Genomic DNA, 24,816 nt, shown 5'->3' with positions numbered 1-24,816 from the left:
ATTTGGTAGGATGAGACCATAGGTAATAATGAGGCAGTTTTTTTTGATTAATTATCATGGACTTCAAGGACTAGTTCAAGATTTTTTTTGTTTGGATGAATTACCAAAGTACATACAAAATATTTAGAAAACATTTAGCTCATCTGAAAATATGATATAATTTTGAACAAATATTAATAATTTAGAATTTAAGCGATTTTATATTATTTATAGATTATAAGATTAATTTAAGGTAATATCTTACCTGATGATGGTAACTAATTGAGTTTGAAACCGAGTCTTCGTGACCAAAATATTCCAATCGATGTTCGCATATAATGAAAGGTAGAGAAGGTATTCCCAGTCTGATTCACGGTAAAAAAAATGCTGATGTAACTTATTCCCTGAGATATTGTTCGAACATTGAATTTTCTTGATTGCTGAGTAGGACCGAAAGGTGGTATAGGCATTGTAGCACGGCTCTAGATAAATAGTCACCCATAAGAACGGTGCAAGAAAGGAAATTGTTGCCCACTCGTAGAGCTTGAAAGGAGAAAGACGCCGCGGGACTAAGCGTTCGATTCAGGAAAAAGGTAGTTGCCCACTCATGGCAAGAAAATTTTTCCCTATTACGACTCAAGAAAAATTGGCGCCCATCGTTGGAGCAAGACTGAGGATACCCGATGTGGATACAAAGATAAATGTTGGGCGTAACGACAACAAAAAGTCGATGCCTAACAGTACAGCAGGACTGAGAGATTGGAGGATGCCCAACAGTGAGGCAAGTCGTAGGAAGAGGATAACATGACCAAGAGAAAGAATAAATAAGAAAATTTGATACATAATTCTGAAATGAAACTGAGATGAATGCGAAGATAGCTAAAATTTGACACTCATGATTGAGGTCAAGAGAGGAAAAGGAGAGTAGAAGAACAAAAATTATGTAATACTACGGTATAGAAGAGTGAAAAAAGGAGGACAAATCAACAGTCAAGAGAGAAGTCCTGCAGATGCATACAGAAACAAAAGAAGAAATAGATAATAATAAATATTAATTAAAGTTGCAATAATAATTTGAATAATTGATAGGCTAAGATAGTTAATAGTATTATTTTAGATTATGGTATGATTTAATATTAAGATAGATATAGTTAATTAGACAATAATTTAAGAAATACCGAGAATACTTTTTATGAAGGGCTGGGACAATAGGATAGTCGGTTTATTGGTGAATGTCTGGTCGTCAATCCCAAATTGGATTGAAGTATTGATATAAGTATTGTAATTATAATCTATACATATATTGAGAAATTGGAACTTTAGCGAAACTGTATAGTTCAAATATTAAAATGTCCAATATAAATCAACTTCGCTCACAATTCGAGGAGTATCAGAGGGAGCAGCAAGAGAGATTACAGGAAAAGGATGAGGAGATAGAGAAGATAACCGAGGACTTAGAAAAGGCAAAAGAAGAGCAGAAAGGAATAATAGAAATATTGAAAGAGATGAGCAGAAAACAAGAAGAAAAACAAGAAGAGATGAGCAGAAAACAAGAAGAAAAACAAGAAGAAATGATCAGAAAACAAGAGGAGAGACAGCAGGAAATGATTAAGAAGCAAGAGGAGAAACAGAAGAAGCAGTTGGAAGAATTATTTGGAAAATTTCAAGAAGAGTACCAACAGAAACAGGAAGAGCTGCAGCGAAACCAGATGGAAGAGATAAGAAAAATGGAAGAGAGGCAGAAGGAGATGATGAAAACAGAAATTGGTAAAATCGGAAGAGAAGTTTTCGAAATAAAAACTGGGTTAACGAATCTTCGAACCGAAATGATTGAAACAATGGAAAATAAGAATAAGGAGATCTATGAAGAAGTAAACAGAATCAGAGGCGAATTAACAGAAAGTAAGAAGTATATTCAAAGCTTGAAAGAGGATGAGATCAGGAGACTAACTGACAATATGGAGTCAATAAAAATAGATTCACAAGAAAAATGGAATCAGTACGAAGGAAAGATAGAAACAATAAACGAAATTGTACAAACGACGAACAAAACAATGGAAGTGAACTTTATAACAGCGCGTGACCAGATTGGAGACAAAATAGGTATCATAAAAGAAGAAATAGAAAAGAATAAGAATGAAACCGAAGAAAGAATGATTAGGACAGAGCAAGGATTGGATCAGATGAGGAAGGAGATCCAAAATATTAAAAATGAAATCCAGATAACAAAATCGGTAATATCCAAGCAACCGAATGAACAGAGGATGGTGGAAGTGCAGATTAATGAGAGAGAGGGAACACCGACTGTATCTGGAGAAACAGACCAGAGCAATAAAGACATCATAATAGGAACTAACGGCAATGGACATCCAGCTATCATAAATATTATTAAAACTTACGATGACCGACCTAGACATTTCAACAATACCGCAGCCATGTCACCAAAGAGATTTCTGCGTGAAATTGAGGAGTATTTCCGAGAAAACAGGATACCAGATGAGAAAAAGCTCAGGGTAGTCGAGAAACACCTAGACGCCAACCCAAACCTTTGGTATCAGGCTTTTAAATATACTTTTCACGATTATGAAGAGTTCAAATTAGCCTTTCTAAAACGATTTTGGAATCCTGAGATTCAACAGAATCTCAGATTAGAGTTGTATTCAAAGAGATACTCATCAACGGCACAGACTCGATACAGCGAGTATTTTTCATACCAGTTCCATAGATTTCAAGATCTGGACTCAGCGCCTAGTGAACTGGAGGCGATAAAAACTATACAAAAACAATTCCCGCCAGAGATCCAAAGACTACTTGCGGCTGCAAATGTAGAGTCGGCAATAGGAATGGAGAGTATACTCAGACAACTCGATATGACATCTAGTCATACAACGAATAGAATAAATAGAAGCCCGAACAATGAAGAAGTAATAAATGTATTGACTCGGGAAAACGACAAGAGGAAATCGTTTACCGAAAGGAGAGAAAATGATAGGGATCATAGAAGAAGAGAACGGAAAGAAGATGAGGAAAGGATGAGGGAAGAGAGCCGATGCAGGTGCAGGCAGGAGTGTCACGAGGTCGGAAGGCAAGATGGAAACGGAAGATTTGTGCCATATCATCGACCATATAACCAATACAGGATTAGTGGAGATAGAGGCAATTATAGAAGGAGACCTATGTATCGAGGAAGACAGATTAACAATTATGACGGAAGAGAAAACAGAAATAGGCAATACATTCAGGATCTGAGGAGAGACCCAAGAGAAGAAGAAATGGGAAGACACAATCAAGGATCGGGATATAAACGGAGACTTAGAAGGAGCCGAGAGCTTGGAACTACAAGAGTATAAAAGAAAAAAAAGAGATGAACAAAAGCTAAACCCGGAAGCCCAGGCATATGAGTTGGATACCCGGAACAAAAAAAACGCCAATTTTAGATTATGGAATGAAACAAATTATATGAAGGATGAGCTAAATCACCAAATTGAATGCAGGTATATATTACAAATCGAATCGTGGGATGTAGATCCAGATGAATTATTGGAGGAAACACAGAGGTAGTGATGATAAGAGAGCACGCTTACCCATTATTGTCGTGCGGGTAAACGGGCTAAGAACGCATTGCTTAGTTGATTCTGGAGCGAGCATAAGCGTCATATCGAAAATATTGTTTGATGAAATCAACCTGAAGGATAAATTACCTGTAATACCTGTTGCACAGACTAAAATACGAGGAATAATACCAGATAAAACAATTGAATGTAAAATACAAACATACTTGAAGGTAAAAATTGGCAGAATGATATTCGAACATCCATTTATGGTTATGAACAAGATAAAGTACAATATAATCCTTGGAATTGATTTTATGATAGCCACGAACATGACCATTGATTTAAGGAAACAGGAAATAAGATTCCCTATTATCGAGGTAGATGGAGAGATAACAAAAGAAAGAATCAAACTGAATGAAGAAACTCAGGATTCAGGATTTATGAAAGTTGAGGGAATTAAAATACAAAGACAGGCGGAAGATTATACAGCACAAGGGAGGCTAAGTGAATCGGAAGAAGGAGAGGAGATAATGCAAAGTTTAGAAAAGATTTTGAGTGTTGAAGATGAAAAGCAAGAATCAAGCATATGGGAAAAGATAGCTGAAACCAAGTTGAATGCAAAGGAAAAACAAAGATTGTATGCAATTTTAGAAAAGTATTCTGAGATATTTAAGGACAAACCTGGCCAAATACCAAATTTTAAGTACAAAATTGTAGTGAACGACTGGACTCCGTTTAAGGGAAAACTATATGACGTCCCTGAAAAATATTTTCAAGATGTAAAGAGGCTAATCCAAGAAATGGTCAATGATGGAATAATCGTTAAGACAACAACGCCATATTTAAATCCCATTGTAATTGTGAAGAAAAGTAACGGGAGTCTGAGAATATGTCTCGACGCTAGAAAATTGAATGAAAAGCTAATACCGGAATATAATCAAGTCCCGAAAATCAAAGAAATAGTGAAGAAATTCAAGAACATGAAATATTTTACAAACTTGGATTTCACATCATCATTTCACCATATAATATTAGAAGAAAAGTCAAGACTTTTAACTGGATTTATGTTTGATAATCAAACTTACGCATACTGCAGATTACCGTTTGGATTAAAAAACAGTTTGTGCGGTGTTGATAAGAGCTTTGGACAGGCATTTATTGCCTGAAATAAAGGAGTACGTAACATGCTACGTAGATGATTTGGTATTCGCAAGCGAAACTTTCGATGACCATTGTGATAAGCTCGACAGATTGCTAGAAAATTTGGAAAGTACTGGTTTCAAAATTAATCTAACTAAATCAAGGTTCTGCCAAGAGCAAACACTTTTTGTAGGGCACGTTATCGACGGAGAAGGAATAAAACCGAATCCTGTAAAGATCAAAGCGATATGTGATTTTCCCCGTCCGCCGCGAATCAAACAAGTCAGACAATTTTTAGGAATGACCCAGTTTTTCGCAAATCATTGTAAGGGATACACGGATACAGCAGCACCATTACAAGAATTATTAAAAACGAATAACAAATGGAAATGGAATGATAAGACTGAGCAGGCATTTCTTGCAATGAAAAGTTTACTGGCTCATAGTATCAAACTGGGATATCCAAATTACACCAAAGAATTCGTCATTCAAACTGACGCTTCCAACATTGGAATAGGTGCTTGTCTATATCAAGAGGAAACGGACGGAATGAGGAAACGAACTTACTTGGCATTTGCCAGCCGTAAACTGCGAAAACACGAACTAAATTACACTACCACCGAGCAAGAACTATTGGCTATTGTGTACGCACTGCAACAGTGGAAAAAAATTATATACGGATTCCCCATAACAATTCGGACCGACCATAAAGCCTTGGTATTCGGACTCAAAGCGGCGATGACAAGTGAGAGGATCACACGCTGGATCTTATTTACCCAGCAGTTTCAAATTAGAGTGGAACATTGTAGTGGGAAAAATAACATCTTAGCTGATGCTCTAAGTAGGAATCCTGTAGAAAAAGACGAAGTAATCCAACAGATTGAACTGGTACAGCAGGATGAAGAATTTCTAGAAAAATTAAGGAATATTACCCTTTTGCAAAAATCGGATGAGAAACTAGCACAAGAAGTCATAAGAATAGAGCATAATAATCCAGAAGATAACGGGCAAGCAAATAGAATGGGTCAATATGTACTAAAGGATGGGATGTTAATGAGTCATATCAGCAAGCATAATATTAAATTAAGGATAGTAGTACCGCAGGCATTGCAAAAGGAAATGGTTTGGCACACTCATAGGATAACAGGACACGGAGGGGTGGACAAAGTAACAAAAACTATATTAGAAAGATTCACATGGAAAGGGATGAGAAGAACAATCAGGAATATCGTTAGGACTTGCGACACTTGTCAGAGAACGAAACACAATTCATTCATAACTAAGCACAAACCAATTGCCATATTGCCGACAGCCCCAAGAGAAATATATGCAATAGACATTTTTGGTAAATTACCATCTGCTACTAAAGGACGGAAGTACATTGTTGTCATCATGGACGTATTTTCAAAATTTATAACATTGCAGCCGATTCAGAGAGCCACAACCAAGCAGTTACTGAGGGCAATAAATAAATATGTAATACCTAAAATGGGGAAGCCGAAGAAAATACTAACTGATAGAGGCACCGAATTTACGTCGGCTGAGTTTCAAGAAGCGATGCATGAGATGCAAATTAAGACATATTATGCTCAGTTAGGCATCCATCAGCCAATCCTGTGGAACGATGTATGAGAGAGATAGCAAAATTTTGCAGAATATATTGTTCTGAGAGTCATTGGAAGTGGATTGACGTTTTAAACATAATTGAAGAAAGTGTTAACAATACTGTCCATGAATCGACCGACCAGATACCTAGTGTTGTGCATTTAAATCAATATCCGAAGAGGCCATGGGATACAATATTTGGAGAGAATGACGAACAAAGACCTGGTAGCGGAGAAATCAACCAGGTGGTAAACGAAAGACTGAGACAGGCTGATAGGCGACAGAAAAGAGTCCAAAATAAAAGATTTCATCCACCTTTCAAGATTAATGATATGGTGCTGATAAGAAAATCACCTAGCTCAAATGCATCAGAACGCATATTTTCCAAATTTATCCATTTATTCGACGGCCCATACATCATAAAGAAGGTATTAGGTAACAACGCCTACATTATAGAAAACTTGACAGGTACATATAGAAACACACATAATGCCATCAACATGAAATTGTACCATGAACAAGACCAGGAATAGAGCCTAAAATATGATGTTAGAAATTAAGAAAATGATAGAATAATACAAATAGGTCAATGAAAAGTTCCATTTGTATGGAAAATTGGAATGGAAATAAATATACTGCAAGCAGTACATTTATTTACCCATAGCAGGGGAGAAAAATGTACCATTTCATTGCCCTGGTCATTTAGAATCGCGACATTGAAATCGTCATTTGCCGAGAATAGCGGTAAAGTTCCGTAAATCGTGCGGCAGAAAGTTCGAAGTAATGAAATACAAACTAATGGAATCCATGTGGCCGCTAACATAAGGGAAAATATACAGGCAAACGGAATCCAGGTAACCGTGATATAAGAAAAGTTCACTATAAACCAACAATATAGTAATGGGAAGGAGCAGTTCACCTGTGGGAACTAGTTCATTTACTCTCGCTCCCAAGAAAGAACTACTTCATGAACTACTTCACCAACTACTTCAAAATGTTTAACTTTCCCGCTAGACTACTCTGCAACCGCTGAAGTAGTTCGTCAGCGAACAAGTTCTTTCCCATTCCCTTCACACTTGTGAAGTTCTACAGTTCGAGAAGTAGTTCTCGAGAGACGAGTAAACACTTCACAGTTCGTGGGAGTGAAGTAGTTCCCGAGAACTAGTTCGTTCGCGAACTACCCATCACTACAACAGTAGGAACATTCGAAGATCGTAAAAAGGAAGAATATTCACAGAAGATTTCAAGAAGCTACTGTATAAAGAAATAGCAGATTTTAGAGAGAAGATACTAACATTATCGGAAGAATTAACAAAAATACGAAGTCCAAATGTTATATTTCTCGTAAAGATATAGGCTCATAGGCAAATTACACTGCAATTCGTGTTGTTAAAACTGCAATACCGTAGTTGAATTTACGTCATCATATTCTCCTCATAAGATCCTAAAGAATTTAAGAAGGCTTTATAACTATGGAGACCGTGGAATTAATGTTATATTTATCTATGTTTTTCATGCATGTACGTGAAAACGCTGTGATGGCCTGCTAAATGAAGATGGGATTGGCGACAGACGGGAACCGAACCGGCCTTGCCCGACAACACAAGTCCAGCGATCAAGACTCGGAGATGCCGCAGATATAAACCAGAGATGATCGCCGCATAAGAGGACGAAATTACAGCAGTCCCAGCCCAAAACACAGGCAGAATAAGATAAGTTTAAAAGCTGTATTTTTCAAAAGTAGATATTTGTGTAGTATCATGTAGTAATTTGTTGGTTGTGTTGATGTAAGGAATGGATCGATGTATCTTCGAGAGATGACTTATAAAGATAGTTTCATCGCGAACGTATTGATAATGCTGTTCAGATGAAGGTGTTTGGTAATCTTCAAAAGCAGATAAGAACTTCCATATGTAGGAAATGTCGTATTCGCCAATGAAGCACTATAATAACGTCTTGTCAGTCGATTTTCAAAGAGTTATGCCATAATCAAGCCGTTCAAATGTACTTGGAGTAAGTAAATACCGGTAATGCAGATCGAATCGTAGGTTACCTAGATCATCATTAATACCAACTTATTGCCAAACGTGAATAAATATGGGTTATATTTATACATATATATTTTGACAAATCAAGTGCATATTGTCAGAAATAGATGTTGTCGATCCATAATATTGTAATTTCATTGGGATATGGAATTATTCAAATCGAGCGTTACATTGAATAGATCAAATGAAGTTTATGTATGCGGTGATGTAAGGATATGATGGAAATAATGAGATAGGGAGTGCGAATAATAAATAATAGATATCCTTGAATATTTGTTTGGGGAATGATAATAAATGGAAGGTCGTTTGAGGAAAGAATCTCACGTATAAGTAATTAATGAGAGTGTATGTAACGTAGTGTAGAATTAAGGTTTTATTTAATGCTTAAAGCGACGTAACCTCGAATAATCTATATGTGACGTATTGGCAAATTGAAGATGGGTTTACAGGATGTTAATGAAGTATGGTCATCGGAAATTAATCTCAATTAACCTACAACTCAGGCTATTATGGCAACCTCAAAGAAAATTTCCACATCCTATTTGATATTTAAGTTGATTTAAGCTGAAACACTAGATTAGTGTCGGCAGATATGAAATTAGTGTCATCGTAATGTTAGCTAATCACTATTAATGGCTTAGGAACTGTCATCTAAGGTATTCCTTGACTTATTGCAAACATATAATTGAATTTATTAAGCGGTGCGACATATTATAACCTGAATGCAAAGCTGTTGAGTCTATCTTGGAGATCTTACAGACTTTATAGGTATATTTTTATTATATCTAGTCATGATAAATGATGATTTTTTTAAATATTAAGATAGGTAGCTATTAAGAGCTACAGACATGAAACATTTCTTATTCTGCGTGAGTTTTTTTTAGATGATAAAATTAGTTGAAGAAAGCCTAGACAGATGATTACTTACCAAAAAAAAAAAATATTCTCGGATTCTTAAGTTTGAGACTTTGTAAAATATCAATAACCGAAACTGGATGTTTGTCAGAACTCGACTTTCTGCTGGAATTTCACGAGAATTTGACTTTATTCATAAAAGTTTCACTTTTATTTTACTCTTGTTGTGTCATTTACACAATCTCAAGCTAATTCATTAATCTAATTAATTTATAAATGTCAATATAAAGAACTATACAATTATAATTTTTTTTAATAAGAGAATGAGAATACGAAGATAGATTGTAATTCATGAAAAGTCAGGATGAATTCATCAAACAATCTTAATCCATGAAAAATTTTAGGAGAAGAATTATTTGGTAGGATGAGACCATAGGTAATAATGAGGCAGTTTTTTTTTGATTAATTATCATGGACTTCAAGGACTAGTTCAAGATTTTTTTTTGTTTGGATGAATTACCAAAGTACATACAAAATATTTAGAAAACATTTAGCTCATCTGAAAATATGATATAATTTTGAATAAATATTAATAATTTAGAATTTAAGCGATTTTATATTATTTATAGATTATAAGATTAATTTAAGGTAATATCTTACCTGATGATGGTAACTAATTGAGTTTGAAACCGAGTCTTCGTGACCAAAATATTCCAATCGATGTTCGCATATAATGAAAGGTAGAGAAGGTAATCCCAGTCGGATTCACGGTAAAAAAAAAGCTGATGTAACTTATTCCCTGAGATATTGTTCGAACATTGAATTTTCTTGATTGCTGAGTAGGACCGAAAGGTGGTATAGGCATTGTAGCACGGCTCTAGATAAATAGTCACCCATAAGAACGGTGCAAGAAAGGAAATTGTTGCCCACTCGTAGAGCTTGAAAGGAGAAAGACGCCACGGGACTAAGCGTTCGATTCAGGAAAAAGGTAGTTGCCCACTCATGGCAAGAAAATTTTTCCCTATTACGGCTCAATACGGAAATTACATAAGAATGTCCTACACCTCAAGATATGGCAGAGTACACCACTGATTTCAGAGTATATTTCATATCTTCTCGCGTCTAGTTACGGCTATTTACCTGTAAATTTTTCGCGAGGAGATTATTTCTCTACATGCGTTTCAAATATGTTTTCATGATAGGCTACATATACGGTTAGGTTAGGTGACGCTGTTTGAAGAAGAAAGCTCAGGTGTTTGCCACAGAAATCTCTGGAGTGATACAGTATTTCTCCGACTCCAAGACTTTTTTTTTCTCAGAATCTCATGCGAAAACTCAAGGGTTGTTGCATTCGCGGCCTAACAGTAAGTTAATGGATACCATTGGCAACTACCGCGGTAACCACGCTGCTTCTTTTCACACGCGCACAGAACTCATTGACAATAAACGACCGCCTCTTTACTACACATCGCTACTGGTTGTACAGTGTACAGTGCCTGTGTGTTTCTCAAATCTGCAGAATGGCATCAAAACATGAGACCCTTCGAATTATTAGAAAAGCCATGGCTACTCAGTGGCAGAGTCATAACGCGCCTATTGCACTTGACGCTTAGTAAAATTAAGGTTTATAGATAGCAGGAATATTTTCGTGATGGATAGTGGTATTGTAAGATACGTGGAAAAGGTACTGCCGGCAAATTTTCAACAGGTTCTAGTCGATATTATGATGCCAAGTTTAAGTTAATGTTTATTAAACACTCGGAAATGTAGAATAATTGTGCAGCCGCAAGAAAATACGGCATAGACCTAACTAAAGCCAATATTTGGCGTTAGCGTGAAGACAAAAAAATGCGTACCGGTACTGTACAAAAAATGCATTCAGTGGTCCGCAACAAGGACGCTTTAAAGTCGATGATGAAATTGTGAGGTATGTGCACGAAAAACACAAGGGCGGTTGGCCATACCGTGGCACAATAAACTCGTTCGTTGACTTTCAACGTTCGCGATTAGGCCTATACATCGCTAGCCGTTGAATTTGGCCGCACCCGACAAGCGAGACGTGCGTGTAGCGGTACCCTGTTATATCTGACGCTGCATAAAAGTAACAGTTTTATAGACAGCAAGAATAATTTCCTGATGGTTCGTTGTATTGTAGACGCATGGAATAGGTATTGCCGGAAAATTTTTAACGAGTTATCTTCGGTATTATGATGCCAATGTTAAGTTAATGGTCCTTAAACCCGCGGAAATAAAGAATAATTGTGCAGCCGCAAAAAAATTAAATACGGCGTGACGAAAGTCAGTGTTCGGTGTCTAAAAATGCGTAGGCTTGTATGATTTTACAAACTTCTTTTTGAGCCTGATTTATATTTTTTGAAGGAAAAAGTGGGGTTAATCTTGGATTCGGAGGAATACGGAACCATATTTTTTTCAGAATGAAATTAAACACACACTTTCACGCAGTATCGGATTACGAAAAATAGCAAACAAGTAAGTCGTAGTGTGGATATCATCTGCGGAAACGCAAGTTTTGAACAAACTGATTGCCATTTCATACCGACTTTAAAGTGCATGAAGGGTTTTCCGACTTTTATACAAAAATTGGATATAACGACAATCCGTTATAGCGGGTAAATTTTTTGCTGTTATGAATTCTCGCTATAACGGACTTCTACTGTATATTAAAATAGCAGTTCTCTGCGGCAGAAATGCACGCTAATGTCAAGACGCCATTACGTGAACAACGGTTTGCTAACAAAGAGGACATCGTAACAGCATTTCGGAGAGAGGTGTCACACGTTAGCGATACACATGCAGCGAATGGTATTCAGCGCCTGCCCCACCGCTGACAACACACAGTGGAAACTTTGGGTGATTATTTCTAAGGTCTGTAACCAGTGGAGACCTGTCCTTTGTACGTAGTCTTGTGTATTTGCTGTCTATACCATAATAAAACAATGTTTACCAATGGCCTGTATTCTGTCACTTTCCTACGAGAATCTCCTGAAGTCAGAATTTGTCTTCAGGCACTATGCATAAGTACATGCCGTATATTTCCAAATGCATATCTTAGATTTGCCGTGTTGTCTTCTGTTTGCGAGAAAAAAAATAGTTACCATGACTTATGACTCGACTCTCGTATTTGAGCTGACAAGAGTGCAGTGGTAATGGGGAACCCAAGTACATACTCAGGCAGACAGTGAAGGAGTTAAAAGACCCGCCAGTGAACAATTACAATTGTGCTCTTGGTTATTCGAGCTTGGAATCTGATCACGGAAGACACTGTCGCAAAGAGCTTAAAGAAGATTATATGTCTACCGGCACATCTTCGAAGAAAGATGTGGAGAGTAAAGGACAGTTAAATTGATTTTATTTACGCACTTAATGAGCTAATTTTGATTCATGCACTTTTAATCTCTAATATTTATTATACAATATCTGTATTGCTACGGTTGACCCAAAGATCAAATTCACCAGTAATGCCACCGATTTTGAACTTGAACAGGGAATGACGTTTGAAGAAAAGTCTCACAACTGTTCAAATTTTGTGCTATTTTAGTTATTTGCTTTTAAATATTAATTTGATAAATAAATGAAGTTTTTAAAGTTGTACATCTCAATTTGACGTCCTATTTTTTGTAGTCATTGTGATATATCCATGTATTTCTCCACCTTGAGTTTTGTCCTCTATTTTAAGGGGTAAAGAGGGGGAAAATTATGTGAGTAAATATGGAATACCCACACTTTTCAATGTCTTCCATCCAGAAATTCTAGCTCTAACAACTCTGATACCTGACTTTTGACTATCCTTGGAGCTAATTCTAACAATTTGCTTTACGTCGCACTGACGCAGATAGGTCTTATGGCAATGATGGGATAGGAAAGGACTAGGAGTAGGAAGGAAACGGCCATGGCCTTAATTAAGGTACAGACCCAGCTTTTGCCTGGTGTGAAAATAGGAGAAACTATCTTCAGGGCCGCCGACGGTGAGGTTCGAACCCCACTATCTCCCGAATGCAAGCTCACAGCTAGACAACGCTCTCTCGGTATATCCTTGGAGCCAGTTGCTGAACATGGCTATAAGACGGCTGAAGGGGCTCTAACAAGGTAATTCAATATATATTCATTATTATGAAATGGACATATTCATTATTATGAAATGGACATCTACGCAGAAGGATTTACATTTTAATATTTCACAGTAAAATTTCTTTAATATTCTGTTCTAAGGCACTTCTTAAAGAAGATAATTTCTAGGTAGAACAAAAAAGGAGGTGAATATTACAATAATTTGTTTAGTGCTCAGGACTGCTTTTGTAAATACAGCATAACCCCGATTTTGTGTGACCTCGATTAAGCATAAACCCGCATTTAACAGAAGAAGTTTCCAGTCCCGAAAAATATTCCATAAGAGCAATGCAATTTTATATTCGATTTAACGTAATTCACAATAGGGCAAAACCCGCATTTAGCGTAAAGGAAATGTAAAAATTCTCAAATATTTATTTCTAATCATTTAGATTATGGGAGATTAAGAACATATGAAAAAGACACTGTAAGCTTGCTAAGAATGATTCAAGACAGAAGAGAAATTTACAGCGCAGGCACTTAGGGCTAAGATTAGATGTCGGACTCCGATACACATCCAACCGCGGCCGCTGTAGTAGAAGAGAATCCCCGTTTTAATGACGATGTTATTATAACCTTCGAAATGTTTATATTAATCTGTGCAACATCCTTCGGTTACAATGAGAACCCTTGTACTAATTCATCTGTTATTATGGGCAAATTTGGGCGTTAGTTTTTATCCATTATCAATATTCATACACTACTCCAGTGATTATATTGAATGCGATCGATGAACTTCCGTATCGATTCCTTGCTACGCATGAGAGAGTCTATCTTGAGTTAACCGGAGGTTTCCTCACAACTCAGACTGGTCGGTAAACAAACAACGAAATAACATGTTTTTGCAATAAGTGCAATGACAGAAGTCATTAACTTCTTAGAAATAAAGGCTGAAGTAAAAGATTGCTTGTTCTTAATACTATGTACTGAAATAAAATAAGAATGTGATACTACTTCTTTTCAAAATACAGTGGGGTGCATTACTTATTTTCAGAGGTTAGATTATGTACTTTTGCATCTTGTTAAATTTCACAAAGGCTGTTTCCACGTAAATTTATAGTGAAATGGTAATCATCATTCTAATTCTACAGGGAGCTTGAAATATTTTTTCATAATATGTGCACGGTAAACCTAGGCTAAGTGATGCCGTTTGAAGTAAGAAAATGTTTGCCACAAACCTCTGGAGTAATACTATTACAATTTTTAACAATGAAACTGCATGTGTGTGTTCAGACTACAAATTAGAAAATACGTGTTAATGAGTAAGCCGCTGCTTGGAAAACATACGCGAAAATATTTAAACAAACCGATTGCTGTTTCATACCGATTTTAATGTGTTTCTGTGCCAGGTTGGTATCTTTCCCGACTGTTATGGAAAATCATGTATAACGTTATAAGAATGACCTTAAACCAAAGCGGTTTTGCATTCACAGACAAAAATACAGTAGAAGTCCGTTATAGCGAGAATTCACAACAGTGAAAAATTTACTTGCTATTACAGATTGTCGTATCCAATTTTTGTATAAAAGTCGGAAAACCCTCCATGCACATTAAAACTGGTATGAAACAGCAATCACTTTGTTCAAAACTTGCGTATCCGGGTATGACATCCACACTACGACTTACCTGGTTGTTATTTTTCGAAATCCGATACTATGTGAAAGTGTATGTTTAATATCATTCTGAAAAAATTACAGTTTTGTATTTCTCCGAATCCAAAATGAACCCCACTTTTTCCTTCAAAAAATTTAAATCAGGCTCAAAAAGTGCTTTAGTAAAATGATATGAATGCCTTTGTTGTACAGTACGCATTTTTATACTATGTTTAGACGCCGAACATTGGCTTTCGTTATGGCGCATTTTTTGCGGTTGCACAATTATTTTTTATTTCCGCGGGTTTAATGACCATTAACTTAAAATTGGCATCATAATACCGAAGAGAACCCGTTGAAAATTTGCCGGCAATACCTATTTCATGCATCTCTACAATACAGCGATCCGTCAGGAAAATATTTTTGCTGTCTATAAAAACTGTTACGGTACTTTTACTCAGCGTCAAATATAACTGGCTACCGCTACGTGCACGTTTCGCTTGCCGGGTTTGGCCAACTTCAGCGGCTAGCGATGTACAGGCCTAGCGGACGTTGAAGGTCAATGAACGAGTTTATTGCGCCACGGTATGGCCCTTCCGCCCTTGCGTTTTTCGTGCACATACATCACAATTTCATTTTTGACTTCTTTAAAGCGTCCTTGTTGGGGACCACTGAATGCATTTTTGGTAACTTTGCCTTCACGCTGATGCCAAATATTGGCTTTAGTTAAGCCTATGCCATATTTTCTTGCAGCTGCATATTTATTCTACATTTGAGAGTTTAATAACCATTAACTTAAAATTGGCATAATATCGACTAGAAGCCGTTGAAAATTTGCCGGCAATACCTGTTCCACGTATCTTTACGACTATCCATTACGAAAATATTCTTGCTGTCTATAAAACTTAATTTTACTAAGTCACATACAGTAGACGCGTTATAACTCTGCCAATGAGTAACCGTGGCCTTTCTAGGAATTCGAAGGCTCACATGTTTTGATGCCATTCTGCAGATTTGAGTAACATTTTTGTAGAGGCTAATGGAATATCATTCTCTCTTCACTATTTCCCGAGATCCAGTGACATTACACAGAGGCACTCTACAACCGGTTGTCACGGCTAGCGATGTATAATAAAGAGGTGGTCGTTTATTGTCAACGAATTTTGTGTGAGCGTGTGCGTGTTGGGGGTGAAAAGAAGCAGCATGGTTACCGCGAGAGTTGCCAGTGGTGTTCATTACCGTTAGGCCATGAATGCAAGACGACCCTTGATTTTTCGCATGAGATTCTGAGGGAAAAAACGTTGTCTTGGATTCGGAGAAATACGGTATCACTCCAGTTTTTTCTTCTTCGAATGGTGTCACCTAACCTAACCATATATGTGTCATGAAAACATATTTGAAATGCATGTAGAAAATAAGTTACCCTCGCTAAAAATTTACATGTGAATAACCTTTCCGAAATGTAACTAGATGCGAGAAAATATGAACTATCCTCTGAAATCAGTGACGTAATCTGCCATATCTTGAGGTGTATCACATTCTTACTTAATTTCGGTATATAACCTTAAAATTAAGAGATCGTTTGCTTCAGCTGTTATTTTTAACAAGTTAACAACTGCTATTGGCCACGTTATTTACGCATTTATTAGGAAAACTTGTTATTCTCTTTCATTTCGTATTTTCTTTAGAGAATAGCAGTCGTTGGGTATTACTAATCGACTCCAATATCGCCTTCAAATATTGACGAGAGAGCACGCAAATGCACACAGTGAGAAAACTATACCGTACCAAAGATGATCAATCGCATTTTGTGGCAAACGTTTCGGTTTCCTTATTCAAACAGCATCACCTATCCTAACTTAACCGTATTATACATAAAATGAAAACATACTTCGAGCGACACTAGATAAATTATAACCTTCTCGCTATAAATTTGCATGATAATAACCTTTCCGCAATTTAACCAGACGCGAGAAATATAAACTAACCTGTGAAATAAATTATGCACTCTGCCATATCTCGAGGTGTATCCCATTTTTACTTAATTGCAGTATTTAGCATTAAAATTAAGCGATCGCTTATTCAGCCTTTATTTTTAATGAGTTAATAACTGTTTTTGGATATGTTATTTACGCATTTATTACGAAAATATGTTCTCTTTCATTTCGAATTTTCTTTACAGAATAACTGTCGATGGATATTACTAATGGACTCCAACATCACCTTCGAATGTCGACGAGAGAACTCGCTAGTGGACATAGCGAGGAAACGATATAGAAGATAATGGATTGCAAGCCTCATAATCGCTGTGGTGCATAAATATTGATAATAGAAAAAAATGTGCGCACTTAATCGCTCATAATAACGGATGCATCAGTGATAGGGCTCTCGCTGTAACCAAAGTATAATGCATTATTTAATATAGGAATTTTGAAGGAGCAGCAAAATATTGTCGGTATAACAGGGTTCTCGTTATAAGCGGTACTTGATATATCGGACTTCTACTGTATGTCAAAGTGAAGCACAAACCGTAACTACAGTACAGTGTCTAGAGTAGATATCTCCTTATTTTATTGCTGTCACTGGGTAAATAATGTATGATGGTACAATTTACTCTATGTTAATATAGTCAAAAAAATCTCTGGAAAAGGTGTGCTTTCTAGTGAAACCTCAATTTAAGGTAACCCCCCATTTAAGGTTAAAAATATCAGGTGCCTATAAAAACGTTAAATAGTGGTTCTACTGCAGATCTAACATAATAGCTGTTATTGTTCAACTCTAGAGATATTAATGTTAACGAATTATGGTAGTTTAAGTTCCGTAAAATCTGCAGTGGAATAGTAATTGTGGTTAGACAGAGCTATTACATAAGTCAATCATTACAAGATATTAGAATCATTCCGTATTGACGGTTTTCACTTTACAATGGCGAAAAATGAAAGTATCCTCCTATTCAATACATCATATATTCCGTCATTAGACGGAGTAAACAAGTTCAGACATGTTTCGGCTTGTTTGAGCCATCTTCAGTGAAAAATTAGGGGGGTTGGAATAATTTACATAATATGAGTTGAAAAAATGCTAAAAAAAATAATGAAAGCGCAAATGAAAAAACAAACAAAAGAGAGCCTAGACGGAAACAAAATAGCACAAATATACAATATTTACATCAATATGCAGAGCAAAAAACAACTTATTGTGACAAAATTCAGTGAAACAGTTTATCATTAGATGGTGCACGTTCGCCTCTTATCCATAGGACCTGATTTCCAGCTCACTCAAGATTTCTTCTCAGTATGGGATCAAGTGAGAAGCTGTCTGAGGGGCAGTGGATCCAGTCAAGAAAGCTGAAAATACAACGTTTGCCCAGCAACACTCTATATCTGTAAGCCATACAGCTGAGTAGCAGTTGTCTTGGCAGACCAAGTTCCTTAAGCTGTATGGACTATTGGTACAAGATATTCTATATTTCCATTTTAGATGCCTTGATTTTAATTACTGGGTTTGTCAAAAACAGAATATAGGCAAGAAAGGAAAGAATGACATATAGTCACAATCTGGGTAAGGTGGTTTTGAAATACAATACAATACACCTTCATTATACAAAGCATGTTTTTTAAGTCAGTACCATTTTTAAATATGGCCGCTGCAGCACTTTGGTCATCGTTCAGAGTATGCACGCTCAGTACCTACATCTGTAGGCTAGCCACAAACACCATTATGGAAACATTCACCTGTATTTACATTTGCTTTTGTGTATTGAAAATGCCTCTGAGTGTGAAGTACGCACTGTGATTAGTTTTCTAAATGCAAAAAACGTGAAAGCTGTTGAAATTCATTGGCAGATTAGTGAAGTGTATGAATAACACACTATGAGTGAAGGAATGGTAAAAAAATGACTTAAAGCATTCAAAGAAGGCCGTACTAATGTCCACGACGAGAAGCATAGCGGGCGAACATCTGTCATTACTGAAGACTTGGTGCAAAATGTTGATGCAAAGGTTCGAGAAAACAGGCATTTTATGATTTGCCTTTAATTTCAAGGAGTGTTCTTTATGAAATTGTGTCAAAGACGCTTAGATTATCAGAAGTTGTGCTCACGCAGGGTACCGAGGATGCTGGCAGAGGTGCACAAAACCAAGCCACGTAGGCAGTGCTTTGAGTTTCTTTGAGCGGTACAGTAATGAAGATGATGCGCTCGTGGCTTATGTTATGCCGGAATCAAAACAGCAATCCATGGAATGGAGACACTCAACATCATCCACAAAAGTGAAGGGCAAGCAAACAATTTCAGCTCGCAAACTCATGTGCACTGTGTTTCGGGATAGGCAGGGTGTGTTGTTTGTGGATTTTTTGCACCGATGTGATACAACAAATGCCGAGACTTATTGTGAGACGTTACGTAAACTCAGTTGTGCAATCTAAAGCAAACGGCATGGCATGCTTACAAGGGGGATTGTTTTACTTCATGACAATGCAAGACCTCACACCGCTAATCGAACCTGAGACCTCACCGCTTCATTTGGCTGGGAACAATTTGATCATCCTCCGTACAGTCCAGATCTCGTGCCTAGTGACTACCACTTGTTTCTGCACTTGAAAAAGAATTTAGGAGGTCAGCACCACGACAATGATCTAAAAACGACTGTGCTGCAGTGGCTGGCACATCAGGCGGCAGATTTCTATGAGGATGGAATACAGAAGCTAGTTTCACAATATGCCAAGTTCTTTAATACGCTTGGAACTTCTGTTGAGTAGTAGTTTAACGTACAGGCTTACATATTTTTTTAAAAGTATTCTTTAAAAATTGCATTACTTTTTTCTACTTTTACAGCCAAAAATAGTAAAGGGGGGTCCAATATGCAATAACTTCAAAATTTTGTGCAGCGAACACATGACTTCTAGATTATAAAGAGCTAAAATTGTACGTGTAAATATGCTATACGTACTATTATTTAACAAACTTAGAATGTATTTAAGTTATGCTGGCTATTTTCGTCGGAAGGCAGTATTTCTAAACGTAAAAAGACGATAAATGGTGAACAGGACTTTTAGGCCTACGGTACATATAAAAGTCCGTTTTAGGTGAACGCGACTTTTAGGCCCACGGTACATATAGAAGTCCATTTTAGATACATCTCTTTAATTCCTCTGGCGAGCCTGACGTCAGGAAGGGCATACGGCCGCAAAAACTCGCTACGAAGATTCGTCTCACTTCATACTCGATCCCGTAGAAGAAAGAGATAAGGGTATCGTGTTATTATATAATTAAAAAGTGATACAAAAGAACTTAATGGCCAGTCATTTGTCTCTGTCAGTTCAGCAGTAGGCCTAGCACACATGCAGTAAACCTGATCACTGCTTTCATTTGAATTATCGCCTTGCGCCGCCAACTTCCCTGCCTTGCTACCAGCGTGTCGGCATTCTAAGTGACGTCATCTTCACTGCTATCTCTCGACAGTCGCGTCAGCCATGCTTAATTCTCTTCGAGCCATGCACTGCAATCAAGAGCATACGAGGTCCCGTCTTTTTGAACCTTTTAAAAATAATTTTGTTCCCGACTATAGAGTCTAAACAGTGTAAATCTATTCCCAGATGGTCTCTGATATTCCCAGTTGGTGTACATGTAGCAGAAGCCACTCCATCCGAATAAAGAATTGCTGTAGAAGGTATGCCAAACCATCAGCTGATAACTAGTGTATGTTACGAGTTGTACTTCCGAATGTAATACATAGTAACTGGAAACATTCTTTTGATAACTGCGGCTGTTGAAACACAGACCCTTATTTTTAAGTACATTTCATGCTTGTTCTCTACATTTATCACATCAGGATTTGCGTAAACAGCTGTCCATGAGATAAGACAGACCACAGTGTTTAGGTTAGGTACGGTATATTATCTCCTTGATAGCGCCACAGACGATAGTGCCAAAAGTTTGACGGGAAAAATAAAAATAAATAACAGGAAAATATACCACATTTATGGATATTTACAGGTGTGGCGGTAATGCGTTTTATTATCATAATGTTTAATTTCGTATGTTCGTTGTCTCTTTTTTTTATTCATGCATACCCTAGTATGTTTTGTTTGGAGTCTCCGAAAATCGTTTAAAGTACGTGGGGACATAAAATTATTATTATTAATATTATTTGTTAGGTACGTTGGCGAGTAAAACAATCATTTTAATTGGATAGCTTTTATCACGTTTTAAACTTACTTCTCTCCCAAATATATACCTACAGTAGGCCTACATTGGCCCGAGTTACGAGATATTAAACGAACACTTTGTTAATGATCTCGCCCGCTGTATAAATAGCAACAACCGCAAATATTTCTCAACTAAAGTAAACTCGTTTCCTCATCCCAAGGTAGTACAGCTCTTTTTAAACACGCCCCCAGTGGAGGGGAGTTACATGTACAGTGAAACCTCGATTCTCTGTTTTTCGAGGGACCATGAAAATAAAACGTACAATACGGGAAAACGGAAAATCTGGGAATGAATGAAAACCATCAACAATTTGGCTAAACATCACAAAAATGAAATATGTATCATTATAATCTTACAAAACTCCTAAACCAAACCAAACTACAGCCCCAGTGGGACTTTGCCTGCCAAGCGACCGCTGCTCAGCCCGAAGGACTCCAGATTACGAGGTGCGCATGGTCAGTGCGACGAATCCTCTCGGCTGATATTCCTGGCTCTGTAGATCGGGGTCGCCATCTCACCATTAGATAGCTCCACAATTAAAGGTAATCACGTAGGCTGAGTGGACCTGGAACCAGACTTATATCCAGGTAAGAATGTCTGACCTGGTCGCAATCGAACCCGGGCCTCTGGATGCGAGGCGGGCATGTTAGACCACGAAACCGCATTAATTACCGGTGCGCGAGTTCAAAATCTCGATACTTTATATTCAGTTTTACAGGGGAATCTTCGTCAGTTTCCTGTGAAAACTTCTTTCAGTTCAGCGACTTTGATTAGGCTAGCCAAACTCTTCGAAAAATCTAATAACGCCAAGCCAAACGACAATCGACCACAAGTAGTTTTTAATTCTCTCATCTAATAAAATAAAGCACATTAGATACGAAAGCACTCAAAATGAATGCGAAATCCGTTCATTTCTTAATCTTTCATTGTAATTTGGTCTACGGTATACTGTTCATAGTCAGTTTCTGTAAATCTCGTACCGCGCAAATTAGGCCTACGTCGACTTTTAAAGGTTATGTTGAACTCGAAAACATGGTATCGAATGTAAGTATCGATTCTTAAAAGTTCTCGAATGCATTATATTCAATTCTGCGCGTCACAAATCCAATCAAATTGGAAAGATAAAAGAAATATCAAAACTTCAGAAATTACGGTTATTCGTGACCTTGAGGTCATCTGGAAAACGTAAAATTCCCAGTCTTACATTAGGAACTAAACCGTAATAGTCAATTCCAAGACCTCCCATGCTTTTCTTTTTTTTAAAATTACATTTAGGTTCAACATGTGTTTTGGTCTCGCTAACATAATCATGTACGATAATATCAAAAATACTGAATTTGTGTTAAGAAGCAGTTTCGATTCCTGCCCGAAAACCCAGTTACTCTGCAGTGCCCTGAGCAAAGTGCCAAAAACCTCTTCGGCAGTACGATCAAAAAAAGTAAAAATATAAACATCTAACCCTGGACATAATATGGACGTTTTGTAAGTGCGAACATTTGACGAAACTCGTTCCGTCTTCAAGCAGAGCTGTCGAAATGCGCCGTGTCTCCTTGCAATTGTTGTCGCCACTCTCTGCTTTATGATTTTCCGAGATTCTCTAAACAATACCACCCGAATGCGATGCTAAGATGGTCCCTTATGCAAGTTCACCGCCGATCGCTTTTCCAGTACCGGTACAGTACTTGCTTTAATTATCGCAGTGACGGGGCGTTAACGCCAAGATCCATAAATATGCCATAGCCATCCTTTTGTGAGATACAGTTTATTAAAAAACGATTGATCGAGGATTTAGCGTTGATGGGACTGGAATTTCTGGACGGTTGATGCGGGAAATCGTTTCTTCGAGGAACGGATAATGCGGGACTTTTACAACGTGATTTAATTACGATGCTCGCGGGACCGCGTAATTTGAACGCATATTCTGGGAAAACGTATTTTCCAGGAACGGATAATCGAGGTTCCACTGTACCGCTTTTACAGCATTCAACCTTCCTGCCATTCGTAAATCTCTGGCAGTATGGTACCGGGAATCGAAGTCAGACCCCCGAAAACAGCAACTAATTGCGCTAACCATTACGCTGGCGGACATTATTAACTACAAAACACAGACATATAGCATGACTGATGCATGCTTGCAATGCGCGGGTTGGAGACGAAGTTAGGCCTATTCATCTATTTGTGGGACGTCATCAGAGCTGCAGTAGACCTACACTACAGAGGCGGACATTTCTTAACTATGAAACACAGATGTACCGCATGGATTTGACGTGTTTTCATTGCGTATGTCGTACAGACAAAGCTATTCACAAATTTGTGCGATATCAGAGCTGCGATAAGACTTGTACTCGCTTCGAAGTGGAATCGTCGTCGTTCTCTGATGAATCACATAGGGGGGTCTTATAGGCCAGATTTATTTTTTTCTCATTTTCATCTCGAAAAGCTGGGGGGGGGGTCTAATACACTAGTAAATACGGTAACTGTCTTCACAATCCTCAGTTTGTAACTACCCCATATAGCCTCATTTAGTTCCACATTTCTTATCTTTAAAGCATTAAAAACAGAGTCTAATCATTATTGCCTAAGTTTCCTCTATTTATTTTACCACGCCCTAGGGCTGTGTTCATTATTCTTCTAGATAATCTGTCCTCCATTCGCCTTATATGAACCTAAAAACAAGCTGGTTTGTGTGTACACCTTCATCCATAGAGTTCATTCCCAACTTTGCCTTTATTTCTCCATTCAGAGTACTCTCCTACCATTATTTCCATTCAACATCAGCAGTCATTCTCCATACTTTCATGTCTGTTACTCCCAACTTATGAATACGATATCCGGAGTCCACCCAGCTTTTGCTCCCATACAGCAAAGTCGGTTTGAAAACATACCAACATAAAGATAATTTTGTCAGAGAACTCACTTCCTTCTCAGAGAATACCGTTGATTGGAACTGCAAGCTCAGTGCATTACGTTTGCTGTATGTTGATTAAATTTTGCTTAGTATACTGCCATCCCCAGAGACTACATTTCCTAAGTACCTGAAATGATTCACGTGCTCCAGTTCTTTATTCCCTACCTGACATTCCAACCATTTAGGTTTCTTCCATACTGACATCACTTAAGTCTTGGAAATGTTAATTTTCATATCGTACTGCACCTTGCCATTCTACCACTTCGTTTGTCAACTACTTTGAGATGACATTTCCTCCAGCTTCCCCTATCACACTGAACAAAACATATCTCGTACCCACTCATGGACTGGAAGCAGTAACTTTGACTAGACCTACGAAGTTGCTTACAGGCCACTGAAATGAAGTTCCTCCATTGTCTCCAAAAGCCAGCAAGAGACAAAATAAGGAAAGACACTACCCAGCAACAACTTGGATTGGATAGGAATCTGTTGGAAACCTTAAAATTAAGCAGTTCATGATAGTATGAACATATGAGAAGGATGGTTTCAAATAGGACCTAAAAAGCATATTCTAAAAGGATTGTTGTAAGTCAGAAGGCCTAAAGGTTGGTAAAAACACATTTTCAAAAACCTTGCAAATCGTGATGTAAATTGGCAGCATAGAGTAGATCCGGTGTGGATGGACAGGACGAACTGCAGGAGGCTCATGAACACCCAGACCGGCTTGCTAAAATGGAGAACTGATGACGATGATGGTGATGATGACTGCTGCATCTCTCTTCAAGCTCCATAATATTAG

At 37.5% G+C, this 24,816-nt stretch overlaps 1 protein-coding gene across 1 annotated transcript in view; it reads right to left on the bottom strand.

Moving 5' to 3' along the window:
* LOC136870646 (claspin) overlaps window positions 1-24,816 on the bottom strand; it is a 121,876-nt gene that overhangs the window by 54,129 nt on the left and 42,931 nt on the right. The gene's annotated exons all lie outside the window — the stretch shown is intronic.

This window comes from Anabrus simplex, chromosome 1, assembly GCF_040414725.1.
Source record: "Anabrus simplex isolate iqAnaSimp1 chromosome 1, ASM4041472v1, whole genome shotgun sequence".
Classification (NCBI taxonomy): domain Eukaryota; kingdom Metazoa; phylum Arthropoda; class Insecta; order Orthoptera; family Tettigoniidae; genus Anabrus; species Anabrus simplex.
The sequence above is the reverse complement of the archived record's forward strand: the minus strand, read 5'-3'. Positions and strand labels throughout refer to the sequence as shown.